This window comes from Brassica oleracea, chromosome C4 (genome assembly GCF_000695525.1).
Source record: "Brassica oleracea var. oleracea cultivar TO1000 chromosome C4, BOL, whole genome shotgun sequence".
In the NCBI taxonomy this organism is placed as follows: Eukaryota; Viridiplantae; Streptophyta; class Magnoliopsida; order Brassicales; family Brassicaceae; genus Brassica; species Brassica oleracea.
Genome location: NC_027751.1, coordinates 16107295 through 16123876, shown reverse-complemented (window position 1 = coordinate 16123876; position 16582 = coordinate 16107295). Strand labels below are relative to the sequence as shown.

The following is a 16582-nucleotide window of genomic DNA, read 5'->3' as shown; positions in this document are numbered from 1 at the left end:
GATGAGTTCGGGTACAGATTTTATGATCCCGTTGAAAGGAAGCTCGTAAGGAGCAGAGATGTTGTGTTCATGAAAGATCAAATGATTAAGGTCATTGACAAGTCCAAAATTCCAGCTCAGGTTTATGAGAGTTTGATTGATTTAGAGGCTACTCCTTCTACATCGGTCCACGGTGAGGTTGAGGTTGAGGTTCAGGATAATACACCTAGTGCAGATGCTCCCGCACATGAAGATGGTAGTGGTGATCATGGTGACGATCATGGTGAGACACCAGCTGCTGAGAACCAACCTATTGTTGTAAGAAGATTTGAGAAAGGTCTTAAACCGTCGACAATGTATGATCCTAGTGAGTATGTTTAGCTTAATGATGGGGGAGAGCCGGAAAGCTATGATGAAGCTTTGGAGGATGAACACAAGGATATGTGGTTTGGAGCCATGGATGAGGAGATGGATTCTTTTGAGGAGAACCATACTTTTGAGTTGGCGGAATTTCCTAAGGGTAAGAAGGCTCTGCTTAATAAGTGGGTGTACAGGATTAAGCATGAGGATGACAATTTGCCACCTCGACACAAGGCTAGATTGGTTGTGAAAGGCTACAGCCAAAAGAAGGGAATTGATTATGATGAAATCTTTTCTCCTGTTGTGAAGATGTCATCCATTTGGGTTGTGCTTGGATTGGCAGCGAGTCTTGATCTAGAGGTTGAGCAAATGGATGTGAAGACTGCTTTCCTTCATGGTGATTTGGAGGAAGAGATCTACATGGAACAACCGAAAGGTTATGTGAAAAAGGGAAAAGAAAATTTGGTTTGCCGCTTGAAGAAAAGCCTTTATGGATTGAAGCAAGCACCAAGAAAGTGGCACATGAAGTTCAAGTCTGCTATGGGGGAGCATGGTTATGCTGAGACTGATTCAGACCATTGTGTATTTGTGAAGGTGTTTGGTGAGGATGATTTTATCATCTTGTTGTTGTATGTCGATGATATGTTGATTGTGGACAGGAACATGGACAAAATTAAGGAGCTGAAAGAGCAGCTCAGTGAGTCCTTTGCCATGAAAGATATGGGTCCAGCGAAACAAATTCTCGGTATCAGAATTGTTCGAGACAGAGGTGAGAAGCTGATTCACTTGTCTCAGGAGAAGTACATTGAAAAAGTACTTAAGCGGTTTCCCATGGACAAGTCTAAAGTGTTGATTACTCCTATTCCTCCACACTTAAAACTGAGCAGTCAACAAAGTCCGAAGACATATGCGGAGAAAGAAGATATGGCGAAGGTTCCATATGCTTCGGCAGTGGGTAGTTTGATGTATGTCATGGTCTATACAAGACCGGATTTAGCTTACGCCGTTGGAGTTGTCAGCAGGTTTATCTCCAATCCAGTAAGAGAACATTGGAATGCTGTGAAGTGGATTTGAGATATCTCGGAGGGACTTCTGATCTGAAGATTACATTTGGGGGTAAGAAGCCTTTACTGGTCAGTTTCACTGATTCTGACATGTCTGGAGATGTTGATTCTAGCAAGTCTACTTCGGGTTACTTGGTAACATTTGCGGGTGGAGCTGTGGCATGGCAGTCGAGGCTGCAAAAGTGCATTGCACTATCTACCACTGAGGCAGAGTTCATTGCTGCAACTGAAGCTTGTAAAGAGTTGTTGTGGATGAAGAACTTCTGTGAAGAGATCGGTTTCAAGCAAGAAAAGTATGTGTTGTTTGTGATAGTCAAAGCGCCATCTGTCTCGGGAAGAACTCTACATTTCATTCGAAATCAAAACACATTCAGAGGAGGTATCATTGGATACGAGATGTGGTTGCTTCTAAGGAAGTGGAACTTGAGAAAGTTCATACGGATAATAATGGAGCTGATATGATGCCAAAGTCTTTGCCGAGGGGAAAGCTTGAAGTATGCCGAGGGATAGCTGGAATGGATGTTTCCTCCACCTAGTCGGAGGGGGAGTTTGTTGGGTTCCTTCTAGATGGAGGAAACCCATTGGGTTTGGTTGGTGATAACCAAACTTGGAAGTTGGGCCATTGGTATTAGTCCATGAGATTAGTATTGGGCCTTGGAGGTTCTTAGGGTTAGTGAGACACATATATATAGTCTCTTGACCTAATTTTTATGTAGAGAATTACAAGAATCAAAAAGACAAAAGAGAGAAAAGAGGGAAGGATGCAGAATTTTGTCTGAGTCTGTCAAGGCAGATTTGGAGGGTCAAACGGATCCTGATCGGGCTGATATTTTGTGGAAAGCTTCTTAAGTCAGTGGGTTAAAGGTTTACCTGAAGGGATTTGGATTTCAACGGTTGGATCTTCTGTTGTCTGAGTTTTAGTGAAGCTGGTCGTCACAGTTCTTCAGCAGTGCTGTCTTGAGTGTTTGGTAAATCCGACGGTGAGATCTTCTCTGATTGAGCTGCAATTTGGCAGAAGTATTGTTGACTAGTTTATCTTGGATTTGTACGGTGGGATTAGTCTCTGGTTGCCGGAATCCTTGTGAGATGAGGTCGTTTGGTTGCTGCTGGTTTTGAAGCTTTGTGTTGCTCTCTTGTTGTTGGTGTTCTTGTGTTGGAAGTAGCTCTTTGTAGCTTGAGTCTCTATTCTGTTCAGGTTGTTGAACAGGGAGGACGTGGTTGTACGCACATACATTTATATAGTAGATTGTTGAGTGGACTACGGTCTCGTGGTTTTTCCTTCTCACATCGAGGAGGTTTTCCACGTAAAAAATGCTTGTCTCATTTAGTTATTGCTTATACTATATCATGTTATCGTCGAAGTATTTTTCCTCACAGGTTCTCACAAGATCAGGGGAACACGACCGTTACATTCAGTTGCGCTTCGTGCCCGCTTTCCCCAACAGTAAAGAGCTTTTTAGTTTTCAACGAAAGATTCAAAGAAAACGAATTATAATAACGACCTTTCATCAGCTCTCGTGGTCTTTTGAAAAGAGAGTAGCCACCAGAGATTCGATCCAGAACAAATGGGTTTAACAACTAGTAACTTTTATCAAAAATATTACATTAATTTGGATTAAATTAAGTGAAGAAAGAATATTATGGAAGAGAGAAAGGGGGGCACAAGCGAGGAGACAGCATAGTGCACATGCACATGAACAGTTTTGTCTCTTCTAAATCTCTCCCTCAGGTTACAGCACAGATCAACCTTTAGCTTCATTGAAAAACTAAAACTAATACTCTCTTTTAATTTCTATTTGTCTCATTAATTAACACGTTCATGCGTGTCAGATCCAGCTTAACCTCGTTACGACCAATGGCAGCCACTCTTCTTGTTTAGAAAACCGCGCATTCAGTAAATCTCACAACTTCGAAAATTAATCTAAATTAAGTTAGGCGAAAACAAATATCTAGCAACCATAAAGTTCAATTAGATGACCATAAACTAGTCTACTTTCAGAAAACAATTCTCGGTTACCTTATCTGCTTTATCTGAAAAAAAGTAAGGATTATGGCAATCACCCTACTTCAAAAGAATTTCAGTTTTTCATAATCAGATAACTTTTGGACGAAAGTCAAATTGGGTTGAAGACTAGACTGGTCAATGTTTCTTCTTCAGAAATTTGACTTTTCATATAAGTATTTTAAAACAATGCAGTGATCAACAATCGTAGTGAATCGGACCTAATCTAATATTTCAACTATTTGGACTACTAAATCACCACGATTATTGATATTCCTTTAGTTGCAATTTATTTTAGATAAGTAGTGAACGGACGGTTTAATTCCTCTATCCAAACCCAAGAAAAGCTTTTCACAATTTAATAATTTATTTATGTTTATACGTAGCTAAGAGCATCTGTAAGGGGGATCTTCGAAGAGTTTTTAGTTTAATTAGGGATTAAAGAAAAAGAAAAAACCAATTACCAGAAACAACGTATCTTAAAATAAACAAAAGCAATGAACTTGTTTTTTGGAAGTTCACTGCACTGAACCCGGATCATCACTGTAGCGCGGGCCCCACGACACGTGGCGGTCCACGATTAGTCTGGTTAATAAATTTTTTTTTTTTTTTTAAAAAACAAAAATTAAACAGAAAAAAAATAATAATAAAAAAATATTTTGTGAAACTTTTGATGGGTTCATTAACGCTGATGCTCTAAGATACGCCTCTTGATGCCACGCTTCGCTTTTAGATAATTTTTTCTCCCTCTTCCTTGCCCCGTCGCGTCGAGACGAAGAACCACGCTTTCTCTGAGGTTTCCTAATCGGAAATGGAGATCGATTCCGTCGCAGCTGGAGGAGCTCTTAAACCAGATGGAGATCGATTCCGTCGAGACGAAGAACCCCGCTTTTGATAGGCGTGGGCGATTACAGATGCAAAGAGGCAAGGTTTAATCCCCTCCGCCCTTAAACCAGGAGGAGCTCTCCGATTTAATCCCCGGCGCCGTCCGCTTCACCTTCCTATCACTTGCTCTGTCTCTCCATCAAACGCTGAACCATCCTCCGGTAGTTTTAGTGTTTTGAGCTTAAAGTTTGTCACTTTGAATTGAAAAAGATAAGAAAATGATTGATTGTGAGACTGTTAAACTTAAAGGACAAAGCTTTCTTATGTCTGTAGTCTGACAATAGAGTTTCAAGGACTTAGCTTCTATCTTTTGATTGGTTCTCTAAAGGAAATCGCTTTTTTTTGTTTGGATGATTGAGGTGAAGAAGACGTTGGTGAGGAGGAATGACGTGAGGAATATAGCAATTGTAGCTCATGTTGATCATGGCAAAACTACTTTGGTTGTTCTATGCTTAGGCAAGCTAAGGCAAGGAGCAAAGTTAGTGTTGAAGCTAGGGCATTGCAAAGACTGGGAGAGGTATCAGTACAAGAGCTTCGAGCTCAACATCGTCGTCTCGCAGGCGTGTTTAGCTGGCGTCTCTCTTCTTTGCGTTTCTCATAACGTGAGAAAGCATGGGATTCGAAAGTTTTTCTTCGTTGATCAGCTCAGTGGTCGTATGGGACGGCTCAAGGCTCAGTATATTCAGCAAATCTCGGTGATTTTTTCTATCTTTGGTTCAAAATCTCTGTGACAGATCATTAGTTGCATGAAAGTTGAAACCTTTTCTTTGGTTTTCCTTATTACAGAACTCTGTGATAGTTCATGGGTTGTCGGAAAGCTGGAACCTTTTATGTGTTTCCTTATTACAGAACTCTGTTAGATTGCTTGTACTTTTGTCGCTCCCCTGTTTTGGATTGAAAGCTGAAACTTTTTTTATGTTTTTCTTTTATTACAGAACTCTGTGAGATAAGCACATACGTTTGCGTCATTACCTTTCTAAGATAAGTCACAGGTTCCGCATCTTTCTGCTTCTACAGTTTCTGGTGTCACTGTTAGCCAGTTTACCACGCTTTTCCAGATCACTGCGTATAGCGGACGTATCACGTATATAAACAGTGGTGATTTCGCGGTGAGTCGAGCTTTAGTTTCTTCTTTGGTTTCTTGTTATACGGTGATGTTAAAAGCTTGGGATGGTTATGTTTTCAGGTCTCTGCGGTGGTCCATGTTGTTGGGATTATTTTATGTCTGCACGCAGCAACGAAGATATCTCATAGAGCTCAAGCGATAGCATCAGTTGCAAGTAAATGGCATGCCATAATGTCGTGCTCATCTACAGATACAACTCAGATAAGGACTTCTCCTAGTGGAGTTCCCTTGGAAGCCACCACGAATCCACCCATCTCCTTTCAGAATTAGGTACGCCATTGCTGAATGACACCATCTTTGATCACTTATTTGGAAAAATATTTTTGCATTCTTTGGTGTTTTTGCATATGTATACAAATGTTTTATTACATTCTTTCTTATCATCTGAACTTCTTGTTTTTTTTGTTGTGTTTCTACTTGTATTTTAAATCTATGTTTAAAATGTTATGTTTAAGAATTTAATAAATAAATTTGAAGTTTAATAAAATAATGTTTAATATTTTGTTTAAGAACCCTTAGATAAGAGACTTGCAATGGACTACACAAATATACCCGTTTCTTAAACCCACTTTTCCAACTAAAAATTATTAAAAAAAGATTAAGAACCCCTAAATGAGTATTTGGGATAATGATGCTCTAAGTGTTAACCTTTTTTTTTTGTCAACTTTAGTAAGGACCAATTTACAATTAAAAATTTCCATCTTAAAAAAATGAAGATATGCACAGTAACTCCCTCGGCTAAATGTTAACCATGCATGGCGTTTGTAGGGTTTAAAGTTGTCAACAAAATGACTTACCGTAACCCTTCGCGCCAAACATGTCTAAAGTCAGTATTAGTGCACCACTTGATATTGCATTACAACCCTTCAAAAGTTGTTCTTTGTAACCGATACCGAAATGCATCTTTCTTATTCATCAAACCAGGCCTGTTTTGGTTTCACTGTAGATGGCAAATCCTCTAACATCGGTGATGTATGCGGTCCAAGTGATGAAAGTGGCGTCTTCTCACCTCGATCTTTGTGATAACAGTGAAGCTGGAGATGGTGATGTAGAAGAATACAATCAAGAAGAAAAGCACAGTACTTTTGAAGAAAATGCCCACTAGGAAGAGGAGATCATTAAGGTGGAAGAAGAACACAACCCACCAAATGAACTGGTTTCTGATGATCAAAAGAAACAGGAAATATAAAGACAGATGTTGGAGTTGGAATTTTCTTTCCGTTTTATGTTCTTGGTAATCTATGGTGTAAGTAAGTAAGGTCTTACTGTTCGAACTACACTTTTGTGCTTTTCACATGAAAACACATTTTCGAAATATAACAGTTTCATTTTTTTCATAAAATATTTTGCAAATAAAGGTCAAAATTTCTTTTTCATTTGACATTTACATTATTCGTTAAGTAAACAACAACACACAAACGATTCATGTACTGTCATGAAAGAGCCACATCAAATTTTGCGCTGTATTTATTAGTTTGCATCAACATCAAAATCTATCAAAGATTACCGTCCGTTGTGAGAAGCACCTTGTACAAATCTGACCGGCTGTCACGGAACACCTCCCCAGCTTTGCCTCTTCGACTTGATCTTCTCAAGACTGAACTGTGACACGAGAACAGCTTCCGTTTTATCATCAGCCTCAGACACAATTTCACCTGTTGGTCCTCTCATATCACATAAGTACTGGGAAGATTTAACTTAATATATCTACTCTTCAAATTTAATTCCATATTATCTAAACTCTGAAGTTGGTCTCATTTGAAGTGATACCAGCAATGAAGGAGTTCCCATAGAAAGTGATCTGACTTTGTCCATGCTCAGTTTCAATCACTTCCTTCCCTATGCGATCCGAAGCGACTAGAGGCACCTGAACCCAAAAGTAATACCCCCCAGTCATTAGCAAAGCATTGCAGAAAAAAATCAATTAGTTATTGGGAAATAAGACTGAACCATGGAAGTACATCTTGGTAAATTACAAGAAGTAATATGGAAAAACTAGATACATGCATGTAACTGTATTATACACATATAAGACACTGATGACTATGAAAACTGAATGTGAGAAGGCCTAATCCCAACATATAGCTGAACCACAGACATTGCACCATTACTTATGTTCACAAGTGACAAAGAAAAAGCTATACAAGAAGATCTTCATTCCTACTCCAATTTTTGCAAACTTTGCCTGAAATACCTATTGACACGCAACATGAAAGTGATCAATCATTATTAACCAAACAGCAAGATATAGATAAGAAAAAGTTCTTCGTGGGGGAATGTTCTTGTCAAAACTACCTTAAAGCCAGTGTCTCCAGGATTGAATAAAACTTCTCTTGATACCCTGAAGGTTCAGAAAAGCTATTAGCAAAACATAAGTTAGAAGAAATTCGAGCTAACTCCAAACTTGACTCACCACCAGGTCCATCAGGAATATATGAATTCCTATAAATCCCAAGGTCAGTTCCATCAGCATCAATTATGGCAATTGAGTTGTAATGTGCATTATTAGCTTCCTAGAAGAAGTTTACCGATATAACTACACCCAGCTCCTTTGCCAGATTCTCCATCCTGTGTTAGTAACCCATACGAAGTAATTATCCAATCATCAAATCATAACATGTCGAAGTGATGAAAGTACAAAACACACAGCTAAAAATTATCAAAAGCCGTGACCTTGCAAATTTGCAATGGTGGGAAGGTTCTTGTAAGGCTTGGCACGCTGAAAGAAATCCTCTCTTTGAGCTTGACAAAAAGTAATATCCTTCAAAAAGTTCTTGTATTGATGTACTTTATCAATCACATAGAGGACAAATTTTCTTATTTTTATCGATTTATATTATATTTTAAATCAGTTTAATTGAAAACCAAAATCTAATTTACTAATTTAGGATCCTATTTTTAATCTACTATTAACAAGTCATAGTACGACCACTTAAAAAGTTAGTCAATATGACATATTTAATTTTCTACATTAATAATAAACCAACTATAAATCTGATTTTTTTTTTAATTATAGAAAATTCTGTTGAGAAAGAATCTTACAAAATCTTACTAAAAATTTAAATATTTTTATAAACTAACACATTAATTAATTTCGTAATTAGTAATATAATATTATTATAAATCAATATTAATTAAAATTTTATCCTAAAACAAGAAATAAAAAGTATATACTATTTTTTTATAAATTTATAATTATATTTTGTATTATATAAGAATAGAAGTAATTTATGAATTAAATATGAAAATTATATTAAATAGATAAATTAACAAAAAAAAAAATTAACTCGTAAACTATGTAATATTTTATACAAAAATAAATTTATTAACATAAGTTAAACTTTTATATCTACAACTATATGTTATCTTTTCCTTTATTTTGAAACTCTCAACTATATATTATTTTAAAAAATTTATATACAAAAAATAATGGTATATAATAACTTTTATTTCATATACTATTTAAAAATATGTTATTAGAAAACTATGAAATTTTAGTAATTCATCTAAAATATTAATGAACAATAAAATTTTAATTATAAATTCATTTTTATTTAATTATAAGAAAATCTATTGAGAAATATTTAGAAAAAATTACCAAAAGTTCAAATATTTTTTTATAAAATAATGTATTAGTGTAGTAACAAAAATAAATTCAAAATTCATGTAATCTTCCAAACTTAAAAATATTTGTGTAATTTTCCAAAGTTTTCTTGACAAAATATACAATTTTGAAAATATATAATCAAACTTAAAATGGTAATATTTTAAATTTAACAAAAGATAAAATCATAGATAATAAATAATAACTTTTTGAAATGCACCACGAAAAAATAAACTATATATGTTGTAAAAATTAAAGTAATCTAATATTTTGAAACCTTAATTAAAAAAAAACTTAATATTATAACATCCAAAAAATATCATATATCAATAAAATTTACTAAAATATTCTGATAGATGCTACTGTGCATAAAATTTACTAAAATAATATAATTATATTATTTAAACAAAACACTCTTTTACTTATAAATCCCATAAAATATTAAAATTATATATGTTTAACTATCTTTTTTTTTAAATACAACATGTAAATATAAATTATCTTAAACATAAATATTTATATAATATAAATAAATAAATAAATTTTAAAAATGTATTATATGAAAAATGTATAAATTAAAGAAAAAAAATATTTTGGAGAAGGTTCTGTATTTAATTATTTCAGATTGTTATTCTATTGTACCAACTCGAAAATATATTCGAAAGTAATAAAAATAATAACGAAGTAAAATGTATTAAACAAATCACTACATATTAATAATATCAAATAAAAATATAAACAATAATATTATCGAGTTACACAATATATAACACTAAAATGGAAATTATATATTTAAAATATTTGTAATAATATCAAATACAGTTATAAAATAAAAAAAAATATCTGCACAGATGTGCCGGTCAGAATCTAGTTTTTTTAATTAATTTACGGTAGTTATTAGTTTATAGAGTTTCTAATGTAAGCTAGTAGATTGGGTGGTTAAACACTGCTTGACAAACAAACACAAAAAAAATTGGATTTTCTAACAAAATTATGGTAAGAACAAAATCGCACATCAAAACCCTGTTTTCATAGATCTTCACCGGAAACCGCCTCCTTTTCCATCAAAACCTCTTCCACTTCTCTTCTCTTCCGGTGCTGCTAAGACCTGTGCTATCGACGAGACTCGCCTCTGGAGCGAAGTACCTGAGCCATCTTCAACCTGCCCCGCTGGATGTGTTGAATGCTCTGGTGAGATCTTAATCAGTTCACATCGTATGTTGTTGATGATTCCTGAGCTACAAACCCTCATCTTCGTTATGGAGCTCTTGTTACCAACTTTCTACGTTATGGAGTGCTAGTTACATATCTATCTATGGAGTTCTTACTGATTGGATGCAGATTTACTACAAGAAAGTGGTTTCAGATCAGTTATGTCTCCTCTACTATATAGTGTATAAAGTTAAATTGCAGAACTTTCTCTTGGATGTGGTTGCAGATATTGTTTATCGCCACTTCTTTAAAACACATTTCAGTTTTCCTTTTACCATGGCTTTTGCATAGTTGCTCTTGCGTTGCACGGTCACTTTATGGATTGGAAGATTGGACGACAGATGATGCGCTCTCTGTATTCTTCAAAGGCTCAGCAGTTAGGTACCATATTACCTTTGCTATTATGGCCATTATTAAGATTGTTCATCGCACACTAGTTGTGGTATCAATCACAGGCATTAGATCACTGATTGTGTTCAGTATGCTCTTTTGCGTCATTCCACTGCTTAGGCTTAATGTTGTTGAGATACGAGGACATCTCAGCAGTGCTTGTTGCTTACGTATAATGACTGCTTTTATTTTCTGTTTTTATGTTTTTTCGCTTGACTTTTGTAGCAGCGAATTTGTTAGCCGTGATGGCTTTTTTACCAACTTTTGTAAACAATTCCTCCTTTAGTGGAGTAGTCACTTATAAAAATCTTGTTTGGCCAAAAAAAAGAACAAAATCGAACATAAACCGCTTTATTTCGGATTGTGTGAGACGAACCGGTTCAACTCCACCTCGCCGCACTCACTCGAGGATTCATCTCTATTACCCTTGGAAAAAATATTTAAATCACTTATATCCTTAACTAATCTTCATATCTCTCATATTCATTAAAATACCTACAATTACCAAATTGGCCTCAGAATAAAGAAAATGAAATAAATACAATTTAATGAAAATTGAAAAAAAATGGAACCCGACCGTACGGTCCGATTGTGGTGAGATTTCGACGACTGCGGTTCGAGGGGATTGCGTTTGGGAAAAGGGAACCCGACCGTACGGCTCGATTGCTACCCCGACCTCATTCCGGCTCGGTCCTCCGTCGTCTTCTGCCGCTGTGTAAAAGCCAATCATATCCCCTGTCCATCGCTGGTGTATCCTCCCTCCATCCTAGAACAGGTAGGTTTTAGGGTTCCACAGCTCTTGAATGAGCTGAGAAACCAGATTGGAATGGATTAAGATGTTGCATCTTGGTATCTGAGTCCATTATGAGTTGAATTGAGTAGGAGAATGGTTTGCATTGTTCGATTCTAGTGCGCTGAATGTAGATTCAAAATCAAAACGTGTACGACAGTAGAATTAGGAAAACTAGTATTACTGATGATTGTTGTAGAACTAGTAAAACTGGTATAACTTTGAATGTATAATGGATGGTATTATATGGTTTTGGCAGGCTACAATGAGCCACAACGTCATCATACACTTCAGATGCGAAGGTGGCATGTATTGTTTAGTGTTGAAGCATGCTGTGGAGGAGATAAATCTTTCAATGGTAGAAGCACGCATATGCAAAAGGGTCGGGCTTGATGAATGTAATGTGAAGTTGAAATTGAGTTACATTCCACTGCTGGTTGGGAGTGACGAGAAATTCGTCATTTGTGATGATGATGATCTTTTTGGTTATCTTTTGTCCCTTGATAAAGACAACCGTAGTTGCATTTTGTTGGTGGAGGTCATCAAAAGGTCAGAACTCTCAAAGCAAATTTCAAGAGCGGGGAAACGAAATTATGTAGGTACGAACTATGAGGTGTGCCATTCGAATGATGATGAAATCGGAGATAAAGCCATAACTCGATATGGTGGCGACAATCAAGTTGATAAACAACACGAGTAGAAGATTGTGGCGATTGAGGAGATGTTGGAAAAAAGTGACGAAGAAGTAAATGTGGATGAAAATGTTGATGCCAACTCAAAGGCACACCACAACTACTCAAAGGTACACCAAAACTAGTTGCATCTCTATTGCATGATGATTATCCAGGGTAGATGGAACCTCTTGTTTTATTGAAAAATTTTACTCTGTTTTATTGAAAAACTTTGTACAACTATGGTGAGCTGTTTTTTTGTTTGTGTAATACTAGTATGACTTTCTGAAGTTGACTTTGAAAATCGAAATGTTTGAATTTGACTTTGTTTTATCTGTACTTTAGTACCATATAAATCTTTTTGGCAGGCTTTTGAATTTGAAATACCATATAAATCTTTTTGATCAAAAAATATTCATTCAATTAATTTCAAATAAGTCATATTTTGCTTGGACCAAACAATAGAACTGAGGTTATAGTTACAAACTAGTTCGAAGAATAAAAAAAAAATTAAAGATAGATATAGATAGTAGTTCCAAGAATCAAAAAAATTTAAAGATAGGTAGAGATACTAGTTCTAAGAATCAAAAAAATTGAAAGATAGATACAGATAGTAGTTCCAAGAATCAAAAAAATTTGAAAGATAGATAGAAATACTAGTTATAAGGATCAAAAAATTCAATTGAAAATTTGTGAGTTATCAATAATTATCGGTGGTATGAACAAAAATAGAGAAAAAGAAAAAAAAAAACTAAATTCATTTGTTTATTACTAGTATGATTTTGACTTTGAATTTGATTGTTTTATTTGTACAACTATGGAGAACTGTTTTTCTGTTTGTGTATTACTAGTATGACTTTCTGAAATTGAATTTGGAAATCAAAATGTTCGAAATTGGAAATCAGGATAAGAAATATAATCTTTAGTAGTCGAAAAAATGTTATATTCAACAGAAAAAAAAATTGTTATACTCTACAATCAAAAGAACAACCCATCACACTACATACACTTTCATGGTCATTTTGTTAACTATGTAATTGCTGAAGATTAGATTTCGCTCTAAAACTTGTATAGACACTTTTATTACGTATATCACCAATAATCATATTTTGGAATCTTATATTTTATTTTACAACTAAAGAAGTAGAATTTAATTACATGTAATACTAAAATAATTGAAAATCACCGAAATGACAACTATTTTGATATTTTGTACAACTACTATCCTGGGGATAACTAATTGTATATATTAGGCGGGTGTTTGAAAATAATTCGAAATTTTGGCGAACTTTCTAAAATTTCATGAGTCAAGGCGGGATTTTCTAGGGGAAAAAGTAGAATCCCACTTCCCACTGTCGAGTCCTCTCTCTTGTCTCCCTCTCTCTCATCTTTACTCTCTACTCTATCATCTCGTCTCTCTCCTTCTCATTCATCACACATTTCTCATCTCTCTATCACCTTTCTCTCTCATCTATCTCTCGCGAATTCCTCAATTTCTCTCAATTCCGAACAGGAAATGGATCCATGGGTTGACAAACAGGAAATGAAGGAGATGAAGAAGATGAAGAAACACTGCGACATGCTTCAGTTTATTTGCGATGCTGAGCACGGGATTCCATCTTCGTGCCCATGTGGAGGACGAATCGTCGACGAGGTTTCTACTAATCCAACAGATAAGGATTTTCTACCATGCCGAAGGTACTTCACTTGCAACCGCGTACAAGGTAATTTACATTTTCTCTACTTGCTTAACTTACTGCAATATGTCAAACTGAGTGCAACTATGTGAAACTTGCACACTTCCGTCAACCATGGGTTCTCGGAGTTCGGGAAGAGATTCGCTCCTTAAGGCAGGAGGTGGACGAAATGCTGCAGAGATTGCTTTAAGACCATGGGTTCTCGGAGTTCGGGAAGAGATTCGCTCCTTAAGGCAGGAGGTGGACGAAATGCTGCAGAGATTGCTTTAAGGAGCTTCTTACCCGTAAATGAGAAGCCTTATGTTGTTTGGATGTGTGTCTTTTGTTTATGCATTAAGCCTTATGTTGTTTGGATGTTTGTCTTTTGTTTCTGCAATAAGCCTTATGTTGTTTTGTTTGGATGTGATGCTGTATTAAGATGATGTGTTAAGACTAATTAATGTGATGTTGTGTTAAGACTACTGGTTTTCCGTAGTAATACCATAGTTTTCCTTAGTAATACTATATGGAAATGTTTCAAAAGGATCCAAAATACTTAAACATATCATACATAGCTACCAAAACACTTAAAACATATCATATCATACATAGGTTTTGGAACAAAACACTTAAACTTAAAGTAGATTCCAAGTTTTACGCAGTTTTCCGAAGCATACAACACAATAAATTAGTTAAATGCATTACTCCAAATTCATCATCCAAATTCATCCAAGTTTTAAGTAGTTTTAACTCTTTTCCTTCCCTTCCTCGTGATGCGATCCGGAGGTATGATCTTCACCTCTTTGATCTGATCTGGTACATTCCAAGAAGACATGTCGGGCACAACATAAAGTGTCCTGTCATACGCCAAAGCCCACAGTTCTGTCCAGGAGTATTTTGAGCACAGCTCATGGATATTAAGGCGGCCGCCATCAACGTTCGTAGTGAAATAGATGTAAGCTGCCAGTCCGTGCAGACAAGGAAACTTTTCATAATCCCACACCTTGCAAGTACAAGATTTTCCAACCAAGCTCGCCCAAATCATCTTTCCTGCAGTGTCAGTGATCTCGTACTTTAGCTCATCACTATTAAGCTCTCGTACATATAGTTGTTGTGCAACAACCCATAGATCGTGCAAGTAGTTCTCAACCACAGGCACCAGTCTTGTATCGATTAATCTACAAACAACAACCTTCCATTGAGTGAACCAATCAGAGAATTTCCTGACGATACAATTGATATGCCCTAAATCGGGAAGGTTCACTTTAGCTGGGTGTTGGATATGATCCGAGAAGGCAAATGCACTTCGGGAACTGAGATGAATTGAAAGGATCGTCAAGAGATGCGGAATGGCTCTTGATATACCCACGATCTAAGGCTAACCACCTAAGAAAGAATAAATGTGTTGGCTAACCACAAAACAACACACAAAGATGAATTGACTGACCACCAAATCAACAAGCCGGTTCACACCAATGAACTAGCTAAAGAACTCTCTCTCTCACTCAGAGAAGAAACGAAAATAAAATTTAAAACATAGATTGATCTTATTCATAAAAGAGTTTACATATTTATACTAGATGTGGTCAAAGAAAGACATAATTATTTGTGGGAATCACACATCTAGGAAATGAGAAATTTGACTAGAAAATAATAAATAAGTCAAATTTGCTAAGTTTGAGGTGGACTGGTCAAGGAGACCCTTCGACTACTGTCCAGGTTCATTCTGGTCATTCTGGTCCATGGTGGTAAGGATCAAGACGTGGGTTTGACGATCCGTACGGTCCAAATTCGCGAGAACTGAAGATCACCGGTTTTGTAAATTGCATAACTCTTTCATCTGAACTCCATTTGATCTGATTCTGGTTCGAGGAGTTCCGTAATTGAGTTGAGAACATTCTCCAAGTGATTTCATGCGTAGAAGCCTCGAGGTTTGGAAGATATGAGTCAAACAATGAACATATATCTTTACTGCTTCCATACTGCTTGGCTCCAATGGACTGATCCACAAACCGGGGCACATCATTCCCTTCCTCTTCAAAAAGATTTGTCCTCAAATCTGAAACATTAAAAGGAAAAGGATTATAAGCAAAAGAACCATAATGAGCACAATGCTCACCTTGAGTTCGGTCTGTTTTTTGAATGGAAGATGATCCTTCTTGGTTGGCTTGATGACCACAAATTTGTTCTTCATCTAGCCCCTCCATTGGCTCATATGTGAAGTCATCAAAAATTGGCAATGGGTCTTCCTTTTCTGGCTCGGTTTTAACGTTCTCATTCTCCAAAGTCACCAACGGTCTTTTCTTTTGACACTTGTTAGCATAATGACCGATCCTATGGCATTTAAAGCACCTGGTTGAATGATCTTTGCTTGTGGGTTTCACTGTTTTGCTTTTATTAGAAGAAAACACATTAGTTTCCAAATCAGAATTTGAAAGAGAAGAAAAATTACTTTGCTGTTTTGGTGAAGGAGAAGTGTTGGTGTTTCCCTTCTTTTTAAGTTGCCAGATAGCATAAATTGCCTTATGCAACATCTTCTCCAAACTAGCATAAGTTTGAAGCTCGTTTTGATCAAGCACTACACGGTTGCTTCTCTTGGCTTTGGTGAAGGGACGATCACCACTTCTGACCCACTTCTCATCATCATCGAACTTGTTTTGTCTCTTCCTTTGGTTTCTTTGTTTCTGCACAAAATCAAACCCAATAGAAGCAAATTGTTTCTTATTTCCAAAAATCATTTGCTCTTTTTCTAACACGGTTTTAAAAGGAAAGTAAACGTCTTGTTGTGGTTTTGATTTCTTGAGAAGTCCAAACATCCTGAAA

At 36.0% G+C, this 16582-nt stretch overlaps 2 long non-coding RNA genes across 4 annotated transcripts; one reads left to right on the top strand and one right to left on the bottom strand.

The window, feature by feature from the left end:
• The first annotated feature begins 4118 nt into the window (after window positions 1-4118).
• On the top strand, window positions 4119-6733 carry LOC106339424. Of its 3 annotated transcripts, none has more exons than XR_001269173.1 (5): window positions 4119-4451; window positions 4656-4985; window positions 5226-5399; window positions 5477-5686; window positions 6363-6733. It is a non-coding gene; the product is annotated as an uncharacterized LOC106339424 (long non-coding RNA). The 3 variants fall into 3 exon arrangements; XR_001269171.1 differs by having other exon boundaries at window positions 4650-4985; XR_001269172.1 differs by having other exon boundaries at window positions 4650-4985; window positions 6341-6733.
• A 136-nt stretch (window positions 6734-6869) lies between these two features.
• LOC106341412 lies at window positions 6870-8136 on the bottom strand. The gene is made up of 5 exons (XR_001269643.1): window positions 7945-8136; window positions 7830-7858; window positions 7712-7757; window positions 7187-7283; window positions 6870-7071 (listed from the first exon to the last, which is right to left on the bottom strand). It is a non-coding gene; the product is annotated as an uncharacterized LOC106341412 (long non-coding RNA).
• Window positions 8137-16582: the final 8446 nt, after the last annotated feature.